The sequence below is a fragment of the Anas platyrhynchos genome, chromosome 12 (genome assembly GCF_047663525.1).
Source record: "Anas platyrhynchos isolate ZD024472 breed Pekin duck chromosome 12, IASCAAS_PekinDuck_T2T, whole genome shotgun sequence".
In the NCBI taxonomy this organism is placed as follows: domain Eukaryota; kingdom Metazoa; phylum Chordata; class Aves; order Anseriformes; family Anatidae; genus Anas; species Anas platyrhynchos.
Genome location: NC_092598.1, coordinates 19,589,860 through 19,613,659, shown reverse-complemented (window position 1 = coordinate 19,613,659; position 23,800 = coordinate 19,589,860).

Below are 23,800 nucleotides of genomic sequence, written 5' to 3'. Positions count from 1 at the left end.
TGGCCAATGCTCACAGACAGCAGCCCTAAATACTCTGATCTCTGTTACTGCTGTCCCAAGAATCCAGTGCCCACACCAAGCCATATGGAACTTGCTTGCTGAGTCTCATACACACTCCTTTCCTTACAGTCTTCTTCCAGCAATTGCATGTCACTCCTCCCCTCACCTGACTTTCTTTTAGCTTCTACTGTCCTTTGCTGAGCAAAAGCACCTGCCTTGAGCTCCAGCCTCTCCTGTGCTTCTCTTTGGGGTCTATCAGTGCCCCAGCTAAAGCTCTCTCTAAGGCAGGATGCCTGGAACTGTGACCACAAAGCAGCTGCTGCTCTGCACATATCCCAGAGCTAGGGCACGTCCAGGAAGAGTGACATCTCACTTTGAAGCCCACTCAGCCTCTAGTGAAGCATGTGTAAATAAAGTCTAAGTCAGTAACATGACTAAATTCAGCTGGATTCTTACAAGAACAAGATGACTATCCCCAGCAACAGAGCAACCCTCTAGACAAATTGCCTGGTCTGAAATATGAAAGTGCAAGAGTTTTTCAGCCAACAATTAAAAATCTAGTCTCCTTCCAAGAAAAAAGCTTCATTATTTCTGCTGACAAAGTCTCAAATACATCCATAGCAGTAGCCAAGCACATTTCAGCTTGACAAAGCTCAACTCAGCAGAAACAAATCTTACAAAACGGACACAAAAGGTAACCTTAACTCTAGGAAGCACAACAAGCAATGCCTACACCATATCTTATAGGCTTTCATTCTTCTGCACTTAACAAAGACAGTAAAGCACAGTATTGCTAATTGCATCACTTCTTAGTGATCTTTGAGAAGTTAGAGGACAATGAATTTCTTCCTCAGTCATATCTAATGGTGACAACTGTGAACACCTAGATTGAGAAGTTCTTCTTGCCCTCTAGTATTTACAGAAGGCTCTTCTAATAGGCACCAAGTAATAGTGATACTGCCTCATTACTGTTCCTTTGCATTTGTGTGACTGATTAATTATTGGCAGCCCCAAAAGCAGTGACATTGGTTTTCAAGTGGATTCTGTCATGATACTAGAAAACTAAAAATGAAGGCTTTGCGCTTGCACCCTGTACACAGTTTGAGTGCGGAATCATCCAAATCTGGTGTGACCAGTAATCTTTTTGCCATCGCAAGTCAGTGTACTTTATTCACCTAAGCATGCTGGAAAGATTTATAGTGATTAATAATGGAGAAGGTGACTTTGTGGGAAGAGGATGAAACTTTTTGTTCCTTCTCTTCAGGTCTCAAGAGTCATTAGGATTTTGTATTGTAAATGAACCTTAAAGATTTGTTTGAACTAAAACTGGATTTGCCCGAGTAATTTCTTTTCTTTTTAAATACAAACCATTTTCTTTGTATTTCTGTTCTACAAGGTCATGCAACAGTTTTTGTTGTTGTTTGTTTTTAAAGAAAAAACATAGTAGCTTCTTCTGCATAATTTTTGGCACTAACCTTCCAGTGTGGGTTAAAGATACAAAAATTAAAATACAAAGTCAAATACAAGTTATTTTCACAAACACTAATGTAAAAAATTGTCTACTTTCCCATTTTCTAGACTAGTATTTACCATCTTTGACAGCCTTATTGCTGTGCAGATTGCTGCATATTTCAGTATTATCTTTTAACAACTTGACAGAACCACCTATTTTCCTGTGATTATTTTATCCCAAGTTGGAAGTGTAATAGTCCCTTTTCAACATGTTGAATTGCAGGATCTGTAGTGCAGCATAAGAGTCCTGGGATTTATTGTTAATATTTTGATAATGGTTTACACAGCATATCTGGATTTCCAAACGTTGCTTTGTTTTTTTCTGATTTGCTCAAAAATATAGTCAGCAACCTCAGGAAAATATATTCCACCAGCAGAAGCACAGACAACCATCTGAAAGATGTGAATTGAAGACCAGACAGTCACTTGGGAATCACTAATGACTACAACAGCAAAGTATTGCATGCTTTCTTAGAAGAAAAAGAAATCTTGGATAGGTCAATTCTGGATATTCACTAAATACCAGCAATTGCTATTGTCATTCGTTTTAGTCACTTAAACACAGAGCAGAAACATGGAATGTGTAGCTAAATATGCACAGAGACACAGTACAGAAGAAGGGGAAATATACGGTGCCATACAAGAAGTTCTATTATAATTGTGATGCAAGTTTTTTGCTTTAACAGCAATTAGTCTTTCAAGGAAGTAAATCATATACATTTTTGTCAGCTAAATCCACAGAGCAAAAGACTGTCCACATTGTTCTTTTGTTCACTTCAGCTTTCTGTCTCTTCAGATTATAACTAGAAGATCTATTAATTATTTCCAGTTAGTTTCCTAGGGTTATTATGGAAATGATTTTGCACCCAGTGAAGCACACCAGAAGCTTTATTTATTTTCCTAATGATTATACATTCATAGGAAATAAGACTAGAAGGGACATTCTGGGTCATCAAATGCAATTCCCTGCTATAACAGTCAACCACATAACGTAAACTTTTCATAAATTAGCAAGATCCATCTTAGAAGTAATTTGTTTTTTTGTCCCTCATACTCAAGTTAGAAAGTTGTTCTAGAACTTCACTGTTCTACTGAGTAGCAACCTTCTCATTACCAAATTAATTTTATTCACGGACAGTTTATCCTAGTTCTGGTGTCAATGTTGCCTTCTAGCTCAAATGAGATTTCTACCTTTTATTAGGTCCTTTTATAGAGAGCAATCATAACACCTCCCATTCCACCATTGTAGGAACTTATAAAGTGCAGTATATTTTCACATAACTGCTTACATACTAAACGAGGCTCATTAATTTGCAGTCTTTTTAAAGCCCTTGGAAATTCTGTGCCACATAAGAATATGCAATTTTAGGTTCTTTTAGGGTAAGACATCTTGATCTATGGGTGTTTTGTTAGCCATACCAATTTATAACCACTGAGAAAGCATAAAAAGAAACACAAACTACTGCTGAATCTCTAATGACATGCAAATAGGTGCTGTGGAGTTTGTTGATGCCTAAAATGGCAGTTGTAAAGGGTGGAAACAGGTTATTGCTACAAGATGTTAAGCAGAAGATGTATTTCTCCAGGTCCCTTGTCACAACACTGGGTATGAGAGAGGTTTTTATTAGCCTAACACATTCATATGTAGGCAAATGTCCGGTCAGGGCACGTATAGGGAAGAGGAACACTTACTACGGAGACCCCAAAGCCATACTTGCCTCTCCAGGAGTGGAGGCAGAGGACAGGGACATGAGGCAGAAATGTGCCTCGTCGTTGTGTGCTTGCTCTCTTGCACTTTGCTGCAATTGATGCTGACCACAAAGCAATGTGAGATGGAAGTGGTGTCACTCCTCAGACCAGAACTCCAAGAGAAGGAAGTAGGAACTGCACTACACTGGGGCATCCAGCCTGCACTCTTGAAAAAGATGTGCCTTTTACAAGAACTCTGAATGCTTGAGTGCATTTCCTGGGTGGACCCATAGCTCCAGCCCCACAGCTGTGTTAAGGTAAGAAAAACAGTTTTAAACTCACCAAGGTGCAACATAACCCCATAGTTACAGAAGTATCAGACCCATACATTATTTTGTTGAAACTCTCATAGGGATAATAGCAAGGAAATAATATTTTGTGATTTTCTGGCACAAAGGCATAATTCACATAAGAAAACAACAACACTAAAACAATGAAAAACAAGTCTTCACTGTGTTTTTCAAGAGAGACTGTCTTACTTTTCTTTTCTGTACTGTAGCATAGAAGATGACATATACCTATGCAAACACATGTACTCACATCAGCACTTCCTGCCAATTTTACCAAAGTATAGATGTTGCAGATTATGTAAATATTTCAGATATTATACAACAGTTGCTTCTCAGAGATACTTGATGTGGACGGGGAAGTCATACAACTGAAACTCTTTATTACCTATTTATACAAGTATAAAACTGCATATTGGAGTCCTGGATACCTTCAGAAGAAAGAAGACTCAGAATAACACTGGCAGACACATTTATTACTTAGGAAATATTAATCGGCTTAGGAGGGAATTTTCAGGTATACCCTACAACCGTATTGTAACATGAGAGATTCTGGTTACAAATACTTCAATGCTCACATAAAATCACAGAATCATCTAGGTTGGAAGAGACCTCCAAGATCACCGAGTCCAATCTCTGACCTAATACTAGCAAGTTGTCCACTTGCTAGTATTGCGTCACGTTTGCTATCCGCCAGTCGATTGGGACCTTTCCCCGATAGCCAGGACCGCCAATAAATGATGGAAAGCGGCTTGGCCAGCTCCTTCGCCAGTTCTCTCAGTATCCTCGGGTGGATCCCATCCGGCCCCATCGACTTGCATACATCCAAGTGCTGTAGGAGGTCACCAACCATTTCCTGATGGATTCTGAAGGCCACATTCTGCTCCCCATCCCCATCCCCATCCATAACAAGAGGGGAAAAAAAAAAAAAGTATTTCCTCAGTTACTGACTTCAGCTCACACAACCTCAGAGGCTATGAGCTAAATGCCTGGCAGCGCCTGAGGCAGGACTCACTGGAAGCCACACAGCAGCCAGTTCGTGCTGCTCCTCTGCAGGACAATGCGGCCGCAGACTGCCGGGGGAGAGGCACTATGCAGGAAGGTGTCACACACAGAGCAGCTCTCGCTGAGTTCACGTGGGCTCAGGCAGCTTCTGATCAGGATATAAACAGCAAATTGTAGGATACTAACTTTGAAGATATCAATTTAAATTACTTGCTTCACAATAGGATTGTTAGGTAACCTTGGGTGATTCATTTAAGTTTATGTATTACAGCTCAGGTAACCAGAAACAGGAGCCCAGATCAGGTAAATCTTCACACAGACACCCCCACAGCAAAGCCCAACACATAAGGTTTTGTATTTCTGGGGTACTTCAGTGCACAGAGTGATTGGATTTGCCACAGGTGCAGTTGGACAAATACAAAAACAGAGCAGCCACTTATTCAATTGCAGCAGTGTTTGTCTTGCCTTGGGCTGAAATTATGGAAAATGTTTCCAAGAGCTTTCAGTGCACTTGTTCTTCCTTACCTTTAGGTAAAATCCTAATCGGGGAGAGAGTCTAAGTTCAAAACTATGACCATATTGTCCTAGAAGAGACCGGGATTTAATTAAAGTACTTTCAAAGTTTTCTAATGAGTTTATCTGCATGGACAGAGAGAGGTGCGAAGTCAAACCACAGTAACTGAAATAATATACCAGGAAAAAAAGGAAAATACACATTTCCTGCTCTGTCTCAATTTCAGTTGACAAAATGGCATATCATCTAATCCACAGAGAAGACTGAAATGATCCAGGATTACTGCAGTTATGAACTACATGACAAATGGCTATCATATTTCCTGCAATCTATCATCACCACACACAGCTGGATAAAAGAATCTTTGTTATATACTTTTAGCAAAATTAGTGCTAACTATAGCTTTCAGGCAAAATCACAAGTACTTTGGAAGGGTTCTTTCAAAAGAATAGTCAGAGAGGAAAAATATGTTCTTATGAAAATCAAAGGAATTTTCAAACTTTGGTTTGGTTGACATTATACCTCTTTGATCAATTCAAATGTTATGTTTCTACAAGATCTTTCAAAAAATAGATCGTGTTGTATTTGATATTGATGTTTATACATTTGTAATTGAATAAATCTCGTTCTTAGAACATGCACGATACGCTGCAAATAATTGGACCTAAATAATCAGCTCTGCTTGAGGGTAGCTTGCATATGTAAAGAATAGTGTTCTATAGGTTGAATAACTGTAGTTCATAATTAAAAATCATATTTTTCAGTAATGATAGTTGTCATCAGAAGACACCTTAAAAGATTAGAAAGAGCATTTCCCAATTTTCCCTAAGGCATCTTCAGGAGCACAGAGAAGTAATATTGGTTGTGAAACACGTATCTGTACTTTTAGCGATTCTACAACCCATCTTGTATACACCCACATCACACATGTGGTCTGGGCTGCTAGATTACTATTTATTCTTTTAGATTAACTGGGAGGTTTCCCTGGTGAACACAATTTCTGCAGCTACAGTACAAGTCCAGGTTGCAATCTCAGTAACACGTCCTGCTATAATTATATTTAGACTAGTTCTTTAAAAATTATTCATCACATTGAATCTCCACTTGGAGCCTGAAGCAAGGAGATGAACATCTTACTGTACACTGAATGGCTGAGAGAACAGATATGAAAGTCCCAAATGATTTTCTTCAAAAAGCAACAACAAAAACCCCACCTTCAAAAGGTACCTTTTCCAAACATCATACGTCAGCCCTTAAATTAAGGATGAAATTGCTAAGGACCCCTCATTATATGTAAATGTCCTAAACATTTGAGTATTCAGTCCATCACATCCTCAAATGCCTCAGAAGGGAGAGAGGGAAAACATTTATTAACTTCATAACACGAAGTTAATAAATCTGGATTTTAGCAAGAAGAATTTGATGCTTCAAAAAGATGCCCTTTTTACTCTTGATGAGAGCAATTCATCTAAATAGACAAAGTAGTTTAGAGGGCACAGAAAGGAAAAGTTCTCAGAAGTTAAGGAGAATTTAAATCAGACTTTTGGTTGTAAGGCTAATCCACTGCAGAATGTGCAGTTTCGGAGCTACCAAAACCACACAATATTCTTGTGAAGGAAGAACCCCCATTAAATCCATAAATCGTTTTGTTAACTGCTATTCATCTAAAACATGACCAGAATTCTGGAGACTATTAGGAGATGAAGAAGCAATGAAAATACAGCCACACATGCACTGAAGTTGCACAGTATAGTCACACTCAGAACAGTTTTATTAAAAGCAATAACCTTTTGAGGTTACATCCCTTACACTAAGAAAGGGCTTGGTTTTCTTTGTATCAAATAACCTCAACATGGAAAGTTTCTCACTGATTGAGGTCGTGTGTGTTCTGAGTGTCTTCCTGCAAGAACTGCCAAACGGGCTGCCAAAACATTGCTGTCTTCTCCCTGCTGCTGCTGCAAAACTCCTTCCATCATTGCACAGGTAATTCTACCACTTTTAAACTTGCAAAATCAAGTCTCAAAACCTTAACCTTGATATAACTTATGTATGAATGTCTTAGGTTAAAAGAAACGGAAGAAAAATAAATAAATCTGAACTTGTTCCTTCAACTCCCTCTAAAATTCTGTAATTCAGACTTGCATTAAAATTCTTCTCAAAGCTCAATAAGCACAGTTGGATATGCAGCACAGAACTGTGTAAAGTAAGCAAAGGATTTAAACTTAGAAAATACCTGTAAACCTACCGGGAAGCCTTTATCACTAACAGTAGAGAAATTTCCCACGCAGGAATTGTTTTGCCCCATTTCTGGTGAGGCTTATGCTTCTCTTTTCAGCCTCTGTCCTACCCAGGGTCTTCCAGCATTATCTCTCCCTCTTCCTCAGATCCATGCTGTTGCAACTGCTTTACTCGAGAGCCCCATATGGCTACCTGCTGCCATTAGTGACCCCAGTTGATCTGAGGCTCCTCTTCCTTCTGCAGTGACAGAAACTGGAGTCTTCTGTCCAGGCAACTCTGGTCTTCTTTGGCTACACCAGATTGCATTTTTCATCTTACTTTTGTCCTTCTCTTGCCTGACTCCTATCTTCCCTGCCTTCACTTACTCTTATTTCAGCAAGGACATGAAGGACATCTGTTTTCTCTTTAAGGTCCAGTCTAATCCAAACCCTGAGCCCCAGGGAAAACGTGCTGGGATTGCTCAGCTCAATCCTTGCAGCCCTTGGCTTGTGCGTGCTAGACCTGTGCAGAATCCTCAGAGAGTTTGACAGCCAGTTCTGTTAACTCTTATGCATAAGATAGGTCTGCCAAAGCTGAGCAAACTTTCACACAAATAGCAGAAAGATCATTTCCTGCATTCCCATCAAACTTTCATCCCTTCTCTAGGAGGACACTACAATTTAATGAAACATCTGCAATGACTTGTAACCAGGACAAAAGTGAGTGCCTTTCATGCTCTGGAACAGCTGACTCTCTTTCATTCAAAATGTAAAACAAAACTTTGTTGTTGTTGTTGTCAAACACAAGGGAAAGAGACACAATTGGAGATAAGTTCATTCCTTCAAATGTTTGGTTAATTTTTATTACATACAGTTTGGAAGAAGTACTCTCCAAGATATTCATGTACTCTGGTATTCAGTATTAAACAGCTCAGATACCATTTCTCCCACAAGTTTCCAAAACCACACAAATAGGATTTTTACTTACAGAATAATGAGATACTTTCTATGTCACATTAGAACTATGTACTAGCACAGAGCTTTATCATTACAGTAATAAGTAAAGAAAATGATATATATTTAACTCTACTGTCATTAAGGATTTAAGAATATTGCTATAATTTTTTGCTTCTCCTTCACTTCATTGAGCCTAGTCAAACTGATATATTGCTGTGTACTTCACTCACTCCTGCTGATGGATGATATGAAGTACGCAGACAATGCCAATGTCCAACTAAAAAGAGGAATTACAGAAAAGAGAAGATAAGCAGTTGTAGATGATGAAGTGCTGATTAATAGATAACCCCCTCCCCAACAAGTCCAAGCCCATCTTTTAAACTGCCAACAGCATTGCAACTGAATGAACAAGTATTTCTGAAATCCAGAAAATGTTGAGGAGCTGACCTTTTTCAAAATTAAACCTTAACAGCTTCTTTCAAGATTTATTTCTTTCCCTTAGCTTTGGACAAAATTGGTAATGGCGTGACCTGAGCTTCATGATTTCTAGCTGTGAGTGTTTAAAGTACTTTCTGGATTAGAGATTTGCTACTCTTGCTTTCATTTCTGCTGAAGCACTTCAGGCAGTACTGCTGACTTAGGACCAGTCATTCAGAAGGTGACATAACATTGCTGCTCACCTTAAGTCATCGCATCAGCACGGGCTCTTACTGGCAGGAGCATCTGAAAGCTGCTGTTCGCCTGGGGCTTTGGGGAAATGAGAAGGTACACCTAGAGCTCCAGCTCTTCTTTTAATTTTACTGCAAAGAACACAGTTCTTTTATATCATTAGAAAATAATCCCAGTTTAGCTAGTTATGAGCGAGACAGAAGAGACTTAAAAAGAAAGTCTTGTAACTATATATATATTTCTGTGGGCATTTTATCTTACACAAAACCATGGATAGCTTGTGTAAGCTATCCAAAAATTCCCTGACCTCACTTAGTTTTTTTTTTTTTGTTTGTTTGTTTGTTTGTTTTTTCCCCCTTCCTTATAATTCTAGCAGGAGCAAATATCATTACATTCAATTAACTTTAAAGTATAGAGTTAGCCTTTGGATATTCCTGTCAGCATACACTGAAAGGGATGGGCAATCTGAAAACAAACTATCCTGCATGCTGACTGAGCACAGAACAAAAGAAAATGTATTTTTCCGGAGAGTACTTCAATGACTTGAAGTTCAACTATAAATACAATGAACATGGAACAAATAACAGTTACATCATCCAAACTGCATCAAACATTACAACTGGACATGTGAATCAAACATTACAATTGGACATGTGACTTCCAATGAATACAAAATGATTTGCAGAGTGAAGCAATGCATTCTCAGCTATTCAAACTGGAAGAGGAGATTTAACAAAAAAACACGATCAAGACTAATTCTGAAAAATAAATACTGCTTGTGGGACAACGGTAAAGTAACTTGATAGGAAAGTCATCTATTTTCAACTACAGCAACCACTGTAAATATTATTCTCTTATCTCCAACTGTTCTTCAAGCAAGTGAATTTATGCAAGTTCAGATACAATCTGTGACCAACTCCACTTCAACTTTCCACACACACTTGCTTTTAAAACATAACATTCACTTCTAAATGGAAAATAATCTTTTATCATCAGTTTTCCAAGTGCTGACTCTTTTGTTCTACTATACATAAAAATTCAAGTCCAGAGGAATATTTTTTAGATGTATGTGAACTCTACCAGCTGCTATTTAAAACTATTCTTTTAATACATTGGCTATACTTTAGCCTATGTTTGCTTTCTAGTATGATAGATGATGCCATATAAATGAACAGGTGTTTTTGTTTATATTTTAATTGCAAAGTCATAGCAACTTGCCACGCTACAGTATAGCATGTCATACAGCACATTGCCCATATGACATGGCAAATAACTATCCCTCAGTGATGATGTGAAACCCTTTAATGCCTTACACGTCTCATATGGTTTCTCCTAAGAGAACCATATCCAAAAGAACAACATTTGTTCTGTTGGGGAGAGTTAAAGGAAATGCTGACCTGCTGGTCACTGATAGGCTCAGATTTGGTGCCCCCATGTCCATGAGAGCCTTTCAAGGAAGGACACTGGCTGGCAACCTGGCCAAAGGGGTATCAACTCTCAGTCCCAAGGTTGTGATCCCTGTTCTGCTTCTTCAGTCTGTCACTGTACATCGCTATTCCATAAACTTTGCTTTTTGCCCCTCTGCAGGTCTAATTTTATCATCCTCATCAACCCAATACTGGGATAGTTATCTAATTTTGTTGAAAAATCCTTTATTTTTTCTTCTTTTAAGCAATGGGTCCGGACTAAGTGGGGCTGAGAAGTCTCCTGTAAGAAATCAACTGATTAATTTCTATTCCATTTTGAGACCAAGACGACATGCAAACTGACTTTGGGATTAAACAAAACATTGCCATAGTACTGTGCACTCCAAATAAATACTTGGTAGTACAGCTATATGCTGTAGTAATGAACAAGGGACATCACTCAAAGGGTGAAAAGGATAATTTAAGTTCGGGAGATGTGTGGTGATTTCTTTCTCTAGGTTTTCAAAGGTCAGTTACATTGAGCTGGATCACCAATCTCTAACTCACTCTCCTTCAGTTACGGATAGAAAAGGTATATAGGGCAGGGAAGGCAGCAGGCCAACTGGATCTCAAAGACAAAAAGAGAGCCACTATAATAATACACATTTAGCAAGCCCTTGTGTGGGGACAGTAAGCCTAGCACAGCTTAGTTCTGTTATTTAACTGGTGTGAACTGATGCTGACCTTTATCTCTGCTGGTATTATTGAGGCAGAGAAACTTCCCAGTGCCTCCTTGCCATCCTCAAGGTGCAGGATCTGCAGCCCAGATCTAGGCCATCCCAAAGGAAACATCCCTGACCCACACACCCTGGGTACACATCTGAAAAGCCACATATGTTCCGAGGAAGGACCCAGAGACACCTTCTACAAGCCAATGTTCTATCTGTTTCTAACTGATTTTGAACACCCACGAGGTGTTTGGCTGGATATGCTCTCACTCTCACTAATAATTATTACCAGGTCAAGCAGGACTGGCATTTTAATCACAAAGGCTTAAACAAGCACATGTGCTAAACACCTGAGAATAAAAAGCCTGCAAGCATGAGTGAGGATAAATTAATATTCCCCATTTGCTAGCACTTCAACGTTTTCAAGTGAAAACTAATTTTCCCCATAGACAGCAAACCGCAAGTATATTTATTTCTTCTAATTTACCAGATATATTCATTTTAGCACCATTAAAGCAACATTGTCAAGTTTCCACCTCATCTTTAAGCTATATATGTTGTTTTTGTGACACAATTTCTATCTGCTATTTAATCAATACATAAAAAAAGCTACTAATTTGCTCTGAAAAAGCATGTGACTTGTAATTCCAAGTCCCCACAGCACGGCCTCAGCCAGGGTCAGCAGGTCCCTGTGCAGAGCAGGGCTAACAGCGCACGGAGTAGACACGTGTACCCCTAGCAGGAGGCCACAAGCCCTCAGACGCTGGAAGCACCCCCACGGCATGGCGAGATGTAACAAACCCACTGCCTGCTCTCCATCACCTTTAAGGATTTCTAGTGTTAAATTACAAAAGAATAGGTCAACAGAGAACATTTTGCAGAGAAAAAGACAGACGACACACTGTAATAACAAGAAGAATGCTTCTTTTCTGTCGAAATTTAGTCCAGGTCAGCAGGCTAGTACAAGGACTGTCCTGCTTCAGCCTCATATAGGATTTCCTGTTAACAAACATAAAAGGAGCTCGACGCAGTACTACACACAGAAGTAAAGGGAAGCCTTGAGGACTACACTGCACAAAAACAGATGTGAATCTGAGCTTCAAGAGTTCTTGGGCAGAATTGCAAGCCAATGAGTAATTCCAGGCTTGCAAATTCTCTATAGCCCTACAGTCAGCCTCTGAAACTTCTGCTGGTGGTATTTTGATTTTTGTTAAACACTATTTTAAATGAAGGAAAAGGTTGCATGACTGATTTAAGAAGATATGTATATACAACTTTCCCCCCCACCCCCCTTCTGGGGTGCCATTTATATTATATGTAGTTTAGATGAAAACATTTATTAAATTTGGTGGGAAATAAATGCTCTTCAGAATGTCTCTGATTTGCTCAAGACAACCTGATACCTTTTTAAGTTCCCTTTTTCTCAAAATACCAAGATGTTTCAACATTGTGGGCTGAGCTATAGAAGATCAACTTTTAGTTGTTTTTGGTTTTGAACCGGATGTCTGGAAATACTAAACCAACAGCCTACAGCAAATGTCTAGGACAATTCATAATGAAAATATTTATAACCCTCCTTTTGATACAATGCTGCCAAAAGATACCATTAACAGCACTGCTTATACTGTAAGGCAAAGAGAAGCATAGCACATGAATTTTCTCACAGAAACTTAATTGCTCACACAGGTTAAAAGCAAACAATACCCACCACATCTAACCAATGCTGCCTTTAGAATCACAACACTAGAAATGCACAACCTCAAGAATCCTTTACCAAATACCTTGAAAAGAGGACAAGTACCCAGACTCCTTGCTCAAACACAGTTAAACAGAGAGAGAGTGGTTGCACACTGGAACAGGCTCCCCAGGGAAGTGGTCACTGCACCGAGCCTGACTGAATTTAAGAAGAGATTGGACTGTGCACTTAGTCACATGGTCTGAACTTGGGTAGACCTGTGCGGTGTCAAGAGTTGGACTTGATGATCCTTAAGGGTCCCTTCCAACTCAGGATATTCTATGATTCTATGATTCTATGACTTCAGCTAAACACAGTTTTGAGTAAACAAATTAAACACATCTGGAAAAGATTTCAGTCAAATCATACATTCACGTATGCAACACATTACAAACCATGTACAAAACCATCTGAAAATAGCTTATTCTAAAGCCAGTATAATTAGCGGAGGCCCTGAGTACAGAATAAATCGCACCAATACAAAATCCCATGTGCCAGAGCCTACCGGTCAGTATCTTTGTGGCTGCATGAAGTGTTTGATGCATACTGACAGAGTGAATGCTAAGCAGTACTACGCTGATTCATTGATGTTCTTGAAGAATGGTTTATACTCATTTTGCATTTCAAACTGGACTTGAGGCCAGCTATGTATTACATATGTGATGAAAACAAAAGCAAGTAATGCTCTGAGCTGTTCACAGTTAACCTAGAGGCTGTTCTCAGCACACAAACACACTCAATGATTAATCAATAGCAATTGACAACAAATGACTTCCTGTATGAAGGACGCCTCCAGGATCCCTGTAGCACCCCTCTTCCCATGCAGAAGTCCCCAAAACACTCTAAAAGCAAATTCAGGAGGGAAATAAGATGCAGTTCAAAGCAACACGAACAAACACGTAATGTACTAATGCTTAATCTTGTTACTTCTCATAGGCACAGGCATCCTGTTACACTACCACTAAAGAAACTGTACCCCTATCTCTTGTACAAGGAAGGGATGGGGATGGTACCTCAAGCCTGAAATATTTCTTTGGCCTCCTCAGAAAACTGAAGGAAGCCCATTATCTGATTTCTAAAGTGGTCAGTCGTAGCTCACAGTTTGACATTGAGAATTTTCCGTATCAGAGACTTAAGTCTTTATTAGACTCAGAGTAGCAGTCATTTTTGAACACTTCAGAAGTTAGGAAATTCTGTTATAAGTAGAAAAACTATAGTTATTGCAAAATGCATTCCTCAGATAAGTGCAGCTGCTTTAATGCACTCAGTTTCTTTTAAGTGAAACAATTTCTTAAAACGTTTGGCTTCTATCAGCAATATTAAGTGTTTCCTTTTGACTGCAGTTTTGCAGGCACTAAAATCCTATTCCTTGAGCACAGTGGGGGTTGAAGAATAAGAGTCTGCAGCCTAATTCTTACAAGACTGTCCTTCCTGCCACCTTCCAGCCTTCTGAAGTCTACAGAGTTGCATGAAAATCAGCTGGCATGGAGGAACCTTGCAGGAATGTGTGTCCTTTTTACTCCATTTGTTGTCAAATCATGTTCCACCCCCCCCCCCCCAAGTAGTATTTAGCACTGTTTCATAAAAAAGAGGAGATAAACACACAGTCTAATATATTTTTCATCCACAGGAATAAGATTCAAAATTAGTAAAGCTAAGATCAATTTAAATGTCAGTCTAGTAACTCCTAGTCTTTTACCAGAGCTTTAAATCATGGTGATGATATTGAAAATAGTTTACCAAGAAATTTGAGATAATAGAAGAGTGATTAAACAGATGTCCCTGAAATTAAAACTGACCTTTTCCGTACAAGGAAATGCTCAGACATCAGAAACATTGTGGATTTACTTCCACAATTTCAGTGAGAGCTCTCCAATACTTATGTGCTGGGGAGTCGTTGGCACCTTTTTCCCCTTTGTATCACTGACCGTGGTGAACCTTAGATAAGCAAGGGAAATACACACCAGCCTTTTCTGTAAAAGCACAGCGGGTGCCACTGGGATGCATCACCGATACATTTCCAGGACTGTGTGTATTAACAGGGGGCAGATAAGTGCCCATGGCAGTTCCTTTGCTCTGCAGACTAAATGTTGAAAGGGCAAGAGTGGAGCTTTCTCCTCTGCCCTGAGTCACCAAACACAGAAGGAAGACAGCCAGGATTTGTACTGGCATCTGATTGCCTCCTACATGATGCTCCAGAAGACAGGTGGTCACTGCACACAAGTGGCCAGAACTTTATGTCCTCACGGGCTTGGTATTCTCCACAAAGTTATTTCGTGGGTACCAACTTCCAGGCTTCTTTGCAAATCAGCTGCCTTGGATCCTCTGCAATTGTTTCTGATGGGGTCTATCAATCTTTACACAATGACTTCTTACTATAAATCTTCCAGCAGTGAAAGCAAAATAAATGGTGTCTATAACAGGGAACATTCACAAAGGTCTCAAACAGTCTCATGGCATTTATTTCTGGAGACACATTTTAAATGTAAAGAACAAGTGAAAAATTTCAACCTGACATAATTACTACTTTATGTCAATATGAGTGCTCACAGTACATATCTCTATTGGAAAGCAAACGTTGAAAAGCACCACAGTTGCACTGAGCACATCTTCCCTGTGGCCCTCCCAGGAGAGGCCAGGACAGACAGACAGATATGACAGCAAATGCAGGTTTGTCCCTAGCTGCCAGGAGGCACCCACCTACCCCATGGCTTTGGCTGAGCTGGGGCTGGAGGCAGGTACAGGGAGGTTGGCACGAGACCAAGTGCTGTCTGTGGCTTGAAAGTACCTTCTGAAGGGCCTGTCCTAGGCATAGCAAAGCAGGGAGAGCCATGGTTTTTATTGTGTTAACCTGACCTTACGCTGGTAGGTAGTCTTCCTTTAGGCATACAACAATCCTGCAGATGCAGAGAGAAGGAAGGCTCTTTTTAAAACATGTTTTCCAGTTTTGTCTTTTTCACGTGCAGAATGGTCTGGACCAAATTTTACATCAAGCAGTCAAATGATGTCCAAGTTACCTGAAAGTTTCCTAATACTTGCTGCCAAAAGCTTTTCTGAATACAAAATCAGTGTTTCCATATGAATTACATTTTAAATAAACAATATAATATATATATATTTTAAGTAACCTGCAGCAACTCTTGTTGATTTATTTTTTTTTGTATCACAGACTTATTATCTAAAGTTCGATAAAAATAAATAAAATTATTTAACGCCTAGAAACAAACCCTGAAAGCAGAAAATATGCACAAACTGGAAAACAACTTCACAAGACAAGAAAATAGACAAAGATGTAGCTTTTCATGTTCAAAAGGAAACTTACATTTTTGATTGCAACTGTACCTCCTGCACACACTAAGTTGTCAAACAGCTCAGAAAGAAAATGATTAAGTATAAACTTAAAGAGCTTGACAAATCCCTACCTAAATTCAGTGGAATACAGAAATACAGACAGACTGGATGAACTAAATGTGAATTAGACTGGCTCTCCAGTTAATGCATCTTTCAAAAGTTCTTGAGCAATCTTTTCTCCACCTAGCTTTATTTGTAGTAACAAAGATAATGACAACCTAGATAAATGAGAACATGTTTATTGTTACAACCACTGTCATTGTGTATGTCAGTTAAACCCAATGGTTTTGATCACATGAAGACCAGCACCATGGTTTACATCCTGTGTTTAATAAAAACTTCATTTCACATTTAAACACAACCTTAATGTACTGTTGGAAAGCACCTCCAAATCCAATAGCTGGCATACAGTTAGAGACAATAGAAAAGACCATTGGAACTATTTTTTTAAACACATCTAGAAAGAAAAATACTAATAAAATTTAAGTTGCAAATCTTTACCTTCACCAGGACACCTGCAAACCCAACAGCTGCCCTGGGTGGGCAAAGGAAAACAGTGAGAGCTTGTTCACAGCAGGAGATAACCTAGTGAAAATGCAGCTCCCACACCTTTTCTGTGTACTTACTCAACATGGATGTAGCATTTAGAGAAAGTAATTTGAAACAAAGGCTACACTGCAAGAAAGATGGTTTTGATTTTTTATGATGGAAAATAAATACTTAAAAATACTATTTCAATGAATTCCAATTTCGGTGGACAAAATGTAGCTGCAATAAAAATAGGTGTGTGTTTTTGGTGTATGTTAGAGCAGAAACTAAGAGCAGGAGGCATGAAATCTGCAGAAAACATCCTGGTGCAAAAATAATTGCTTTCTTGTACTATACCAGTCAAAAGATGAAAGTATTCCCTAATTTACATTAAAATCACCATGTTTATAAAACCAGGAGAATTTGCCTGGGCCACCACTTTGAGCTTATTAAAAGCATTGGTAGTCAGTGGTGGGTCAGATGAGCCTTGTGGCCCTTTGGCCCTCTGAAAGCACACACAAGCAGAGAGCACGTGGCAGGAGCTATGCATGAGGCAGATGAGTCCGCCTCTGCTTCCTAAGCAGGACGCAACCCTACTGTGTAAGTCCTGGTTCTAACTGGTATATTAACCAAAAGTGTAAGGTGTGACAGGAAAACTGGTATACATCTTATTTCTAACATAGAAAGCAATGATTTATAATGTATTATCCCTTCCTTACCTTCACATTTACCATTCCTGCCCATTTTAATAAAGGAATCTACTCCAGTTGCAGAAGGTTCCACCAGTGACTATCCAACCCTTTACAAAGGCAACAAAGAAATAAGGCAGCAGTCCAAAAAATATATGTATACATACAAAATATATATATCCAACTTATTGCTATAATGAATAGAATTGTTCAGTATTATTATTTTCTTTTTATATTTTATTTTTTAATTGTAAAAAATGACCAAAGTTCTGTAAAATAAGTACAGCCCTGCAAAGCAATTTTACAGGAACACTACATTTTTATGATATTACAATAGTACAACCCTAACAGTTTATAAATTGAAACAAAGTGAAAATAAGGATTTTATTTATTTCCCAGAAACCACATATTGTTGAAACCCTAGAAGTGTTTTTTACTGAAGAATCAAACCAGGTACATCTGAGCAACTTCATTCTCTTCAAAAGTATGCTATGCTGCTAAATATACATACCAAAATGTCAAGTTGAAATTGACAGCTTTTAAACTTTTCACTTTAATAAATAAGCAATTTTAAAGTAAGTGTTTGATCTCAGTTTGTAACCAGCCTTAGCAAAAACAATGATAGTAGTAGTAGCTAATAGTCTGGAGGAGAACACTAAAACTGGGCTTCTCATCTCCTTAGGGAATTGCACATTGGTCCTGTCCTCAACAGAAATAAATCAATGTCCTGGAAAGACCGTCTTGCATGGTAGCTGAAGACAAACTGCAACTGGAAATCAGCAGTAATAATCCAATTGTGACTTCTTTGTTAAGAAATCCCAATAACCAGAAAAAAAAAAAAAAAACTCTAAAATGATCAATTCCATTAAAAGCTTAAACAAGATTACCAAATTTAATTACTTCGCTGCATTAATTTATAAAGGGTGGGTCCTCAATCTGAACATTTAATGGTTTCCAGAAATAGCAAATGCCATTTGAAAAGAAGCAGAATGATTATGATTATTATTTTTTAAATTGAAATAATCTAGCACCACTGTAAGCCCTTTAGACAAGATTTCTAGAAGTACTTCAGTGCCTAAAAAGGCACTGATAGTTTCCTAGGTGTCTATTTTAATTGCCATATGCTGAAAGACCTTTGAAATGTTCAACCTCTTTATGTTAACTACACAAAAAGAATGAACATTTAGGCTGTTTTGGTTTTATAAATGTGATTTTACAAATTATGCCACTAGAAAAGATAAGTGGAAGTCATTTTTAATACACAGCAAGATGCATTTCTAACTAGATTAAGCAGCTGTTAACATTATTTTTCTGCTCAGCAAGAGCAAAAGTCTACGATAACTAGACCTTAAAGGAAGAGGCGATCCCATTCGGTGCATGTTGTATGCATTTGATTTTATTCCCCAAAAGCATTGAGGAGGAAATAAAAAAGAACTAGATAAGGAAATTAATTTGCAGCAGCACTCTTCAGACACGCACAGCCACAAATGCATAAGAATTTTAAAGAAGTTAAAAGTCTGTAAGAACTAGGAACAAAAGAATAACACAATTCAACTCCACCACCAACTTTTTCTAATCTGAGAGTGGCAAGTAGGGAGAAGAAAAACAAACAAACCAAACATGAAAAGAACAACCACTACCACCACCAAAAAAAAAAAAAAAAAAAAAAAGGATATAAAGGTATAAATATATAAAAAAGTACATAAAAAAAGTATTTAAAGGTCGGCATTCACAATAGTAGCTGAAAATCTATTGCTGAAACAGAAAACTATATTTCTCGGGATTTTTTTTCCATACACCCTGTGCTTAATTTTCCAGCAAGACATCATATTGCTGAAATGCAAAGTTAAATCAAACAGCACCTGTTCCAGGAAACCCAACAACAAAAGAACTGCCAAGTCAAGGCTGATATACAAAAATAAGTTGAGAATTAAACATTGAGGAAGCTGCTAAATGGCAGCTACACACCCTGTAGGGCTCAACCCCTACTAAGGTGATTCTATCAAGCTAGAAGTAATGAAACAGCCATAACTTTTAAAAAAAAAAAAAAAAAAAAAAAAGTCAGGCAACAGGATTCTATGGTAATGTAATGTATTACATTAACCAACACAAGAAATACTCAAAGGATTTTGTGAATGAGCCTGTTTTTACAGGTTTTCTGAACTTTGTCTTTCTTTAGCATTAATAGGGTTATAATTCTCTATGGTGATTAAAATAGTTTATAGCCAGGAATTGATTTCATATTAAATGATGCAAGACTATCCCCTTCACACCATGCTGTGAGTGTGCCATCTCACAGGGCAGCGCTCAGGTCCCACAACAATGTGGCCTGGTGGTCACATTGAGTACCATGTTCTGCAGGATGGAGCAGCACCCTGATGGGCACGCACGCAAAGCCTTCCAGAGTTCCCCCATTAAAGTATCTTGGGCAACCGTAATAATCACCATAACACCTTCCAAAAAAAAAAAAAAAATCTCCAGCAAACAGATGGCTTTGTTCATAAAATCATGTATGAGAATCACAGATTGGAGTTTTCACCTTGCCCAAATGATCTTTCTCTGCAAGGTGTACTGGAAAGGCACTTGCATAGTGGCAATTTCAGAAATTTGACTATAAACAACTATTAAGAGCTGCAAATACAATGGCTAATTAACAGTGATCCTGAAGTTATGCTCCTGCATAATAGGATTCAGCCTGCTTTGGATCACTGCAGGAAATTTGTTATTTCAGAAGTGCAGTATAGGCTATTTTGAGTATAATAGCTAATTAGACAGTTGAACTTAATTAGCTTTGTTTCTAGTACAAAGATCTCTGTATCTGTATAGGTCCAAGCTCTTTCTCCATGAGCACCATTCCTTTAACCTCTGTCCCAGGATGGGTACCATTTGCCACAGTCCAACCAAGAACAGAGTAATCTAGAATCTGTGTTATAAAACAGTAAATCCTGCTGCAAGACATTAAGGTACATCTGTCCAGCTGAAATCCTCTTACAGCATGACATTTATTACTGCAAGAAGAGCGGGTGCTTAACTGAAATTGGATCAAGATCTGGCAATCTTACACAAACAAAAATCCATGGATGAAAGTTGTGGTAAGAAGGTAAAATATATAATGTTCCCCAAAAAAGTCTTCATTACTTTTAAACCTAGGGCATCAAATCCAGCCTCCAAAATATTAGGAAACATAAATAATCAAAGCTAAATGTCAGCTGCCAACGCAGCAAATCCTGCATGGAGAAAGGAAATGAAAGGTAGATTCATGAACTGGCCCATCGCAGGGAGGACCATGCTGAACCATGCCACGTGATGGAGATCAAAAAACAGGGGCAGTAGCAGACCGCTTGCACCAGTCCTGTGGCAACCCTTCCCTAGCAGCATTACTGGAACCAGTACCAGGTTGACGGGGCCAACAACAGCTGTGGAGAAGTGATGTTTTCCCCAACTCCTGGGCTCAGAGCAGCCCTCCCAGCTGTTGGTATGAGCAAGCAGTTCTGCTGTATGCTGCTTCAGTTTGGCGCAAAATAAAAGACAATAGTCTCAAAGAAGCTTTGTAGTTTCTCAAGCTAAGATGAAAATGAACAAGACAAAGGAAAACAAAAGGGCACAGAAACCCCTGAAAAGAATGAAGAAACCAGTGTTCCCTTCATTGTCCCTGTACTGTGCTCCCACCAAATATCAGAAGTGGCTTCCTTTGTTCACAAAAACATTTGTAGATTTGCTTTCACTAAGCAACCCTCTACTCCATCTGGCACCAGCCTAGATGAGTACATTGAAATGATATTCTCTATGCTGCTAAATATGCCTGCTGATAGAGGGCTCATTGGAGAGGTGCCAGCATGTTTAATTGCAAATGGAACAGGCGTTGGCCAAATGATTCCTTTATTTCCGAAAGCACAGATGAGGGTCAGCTCAGGAAACTTCTTTAGGCTGTAAAAGATTAACTTTCAGCATGATTTTGAGTTCCTCTTGTGTCACCTGACAGTCCATATTCATCGCATGAAACTGAAGCAAAGGAAACCCAACAGTGCTTAAGTTCAGCTGTGTGAAATCAGCAACAACAGGTCTGTCAAATTCAATTCCCCTGTATTTTACAGCTGCTCCTAATGACAATTGGAGTAGAACTATTCCCCACCAATGTGTTACAGGAAGCAGCATCACAAGTCCCTGCTGTGACCTGCTGCCCCCCCAGGCCTCCAGGCACGTGCCCCAGCTCCCCCACCACATGCACATCCATGACAATATTCCAATAGCACAAGAACCAAGTAGGAATTTTGTTTGAGGGAAAGGACTGGAAGATGGTGCTGGATTTTTTTTTTTTTTTTTTTTTTTTTCTCCCATAGCAGCTATTCATAACACTTGCCCCTCGCTAATCCATTTTCATTTAGGTTCTTTAAGGATTTGAAGCTCTCTAACAGCCCAAAGAGAGAGCGAAATGGTACATGTATTTGTTTGGCCAGAACATTTTCACTCATATTTCATTGCTACTTATTTCCTGCAACTTCAGCTGAGTGTATTGGAACTTGGCCCTCTCAGGAATGCCTGTTCCTTTGTCTCATGATCACTAAACAAATTTTATTGTTTGCTGTTATGAAATAGCCAGAAGAGAACTGAGGAGCCACAGTACTACTCCAAGGTATTCTGTGCCATAAAAAGATACACAGCCCACAGAAAGCCCTTTAAGTTAAAAAAACAAAAAAACACAGAACATCACCAAGCTGGCCAGACCCCACAGAGACAGACACACACAATTCTCTAGAAAAGAAATGTGTGTTAAGTGAAACTTCTTCCATAGACCATACCAACTCATCATTTTTATCCCAGGAAAAAAATCCTCCAAGGTTTAATAATAATAATAATAATAATAATAATAATAATAATAATAATAATAATAATAATAATAATAATAATAATAATAATAGTGGAGTTTATAGAAATAAATATTTTTAACTACATTTTGGTATAGCTTTTGTTTTTTAATTATAGTTAAATATCTGTACTTGCACTATTTTTGTCAGTTTTTATACCTTCAGATACTCTTACCTGCCTGAAAAAACAACTTTATTTTATCAACACCTATTCTGTATCGTGTAAACAAAACAACTTATATAAGGAATGCAATTCAGCTTCTGAAAACAAATTCTATCTTGAAGATTTTACATTTGAATCACTTCTCTGCTATCTCCCCTTCCACTGATCATAGACAAGCTGATTTTAGCAACATTTTAATAATCTGCTGGGGACACCAAAAACAGTAATGGGGAGACACTCAATGGAGAGAATAGCACCTCAAAAATGAAACAGCAGACACATGAATCCAGCAGTTTTGTTGTTTGAAGTGAGAAGTATATATTTATAAACCATATGCATTCTACATTATTTACTCTAAGGCATTCTTAATCAAATCCAACTTCGAGCTAACCTAAAATAAGACAGGAAAAAAAATTACAACTCATGGGAACATAAGAAGAAAGGAATTTTGGGTTTATTTTATCAGCATGATGTATTTTATTTGGGCACGTAGTTAATAATGACAGTAGATATAATCCTCTTTGAAGCTATCATGTTGACCATTTGCCTTCTGTATTTGCTGTCTTGTTCAACTCCAAAAGCAGAAAGAGGGAAAAAAATCCTGAATTGCTTCACAGAACATCATTAAAGCATTTTGAATGCATAGGATAGCAACAGCAATTTTGCTTAAATGTACTGAACCATAAGTCTACCAAACATTATAGTTTCTTAATGGTCAATGTTTGCTGTTTTTAACTCATGTGATTTCTTTTACAGCTCCCAACAGACGTTGCATGAGGTATTAATATGGCATAATATACCTTGGAAACCACAAACAAAAAGGATAAAAAAAAAAAAAGAGCAAAAAGGAAAAGGGGGGAAAAAGTACTTTTCAACACCTCTTACACATCTTTCTGTCATTTCAAGTTCTGAATGTAGGAGCTAAAGATTGGAAGGCTTAAAAGTATGTCATTTCTGAAATTATTGTATAGCCAACTCGAAAGGAAGAGAGAACTTGACATCTGCAGAGATGGAAGCACTCATATGTTTTGAAGAGAAACACTCCAAAAGCACACAGGTCTCAAAAAAATTTCACATCCTTCGTTTTAAAGGGGAGAAAGTGTGAGGTGGAATGGTATCCTACTGTAATCCCCCACTCTTAGGTACCTGTAGCCTTAAAAAAAAAAAAAAATCTGTACCATGTTGCTCCTAAGATGTTTACCCAGAAAGTGAAGAGAGACAGACATATGTTGAGAAATGAACTTCCTACTGAATGGTCGATCCAATCCATGGTGTTGATTAAGGACTGCTGGCAAACATTTATAGGTATTTTTGGCTTGTTATTAGGCATCCTTTTTTCTGCATGTGTTGGAAATACACTTTGCTGTTTTCTGTGCCTGGAGCACAAATAATTGATCCTGCTTTACTGTTATCATCTGTGTGGTTT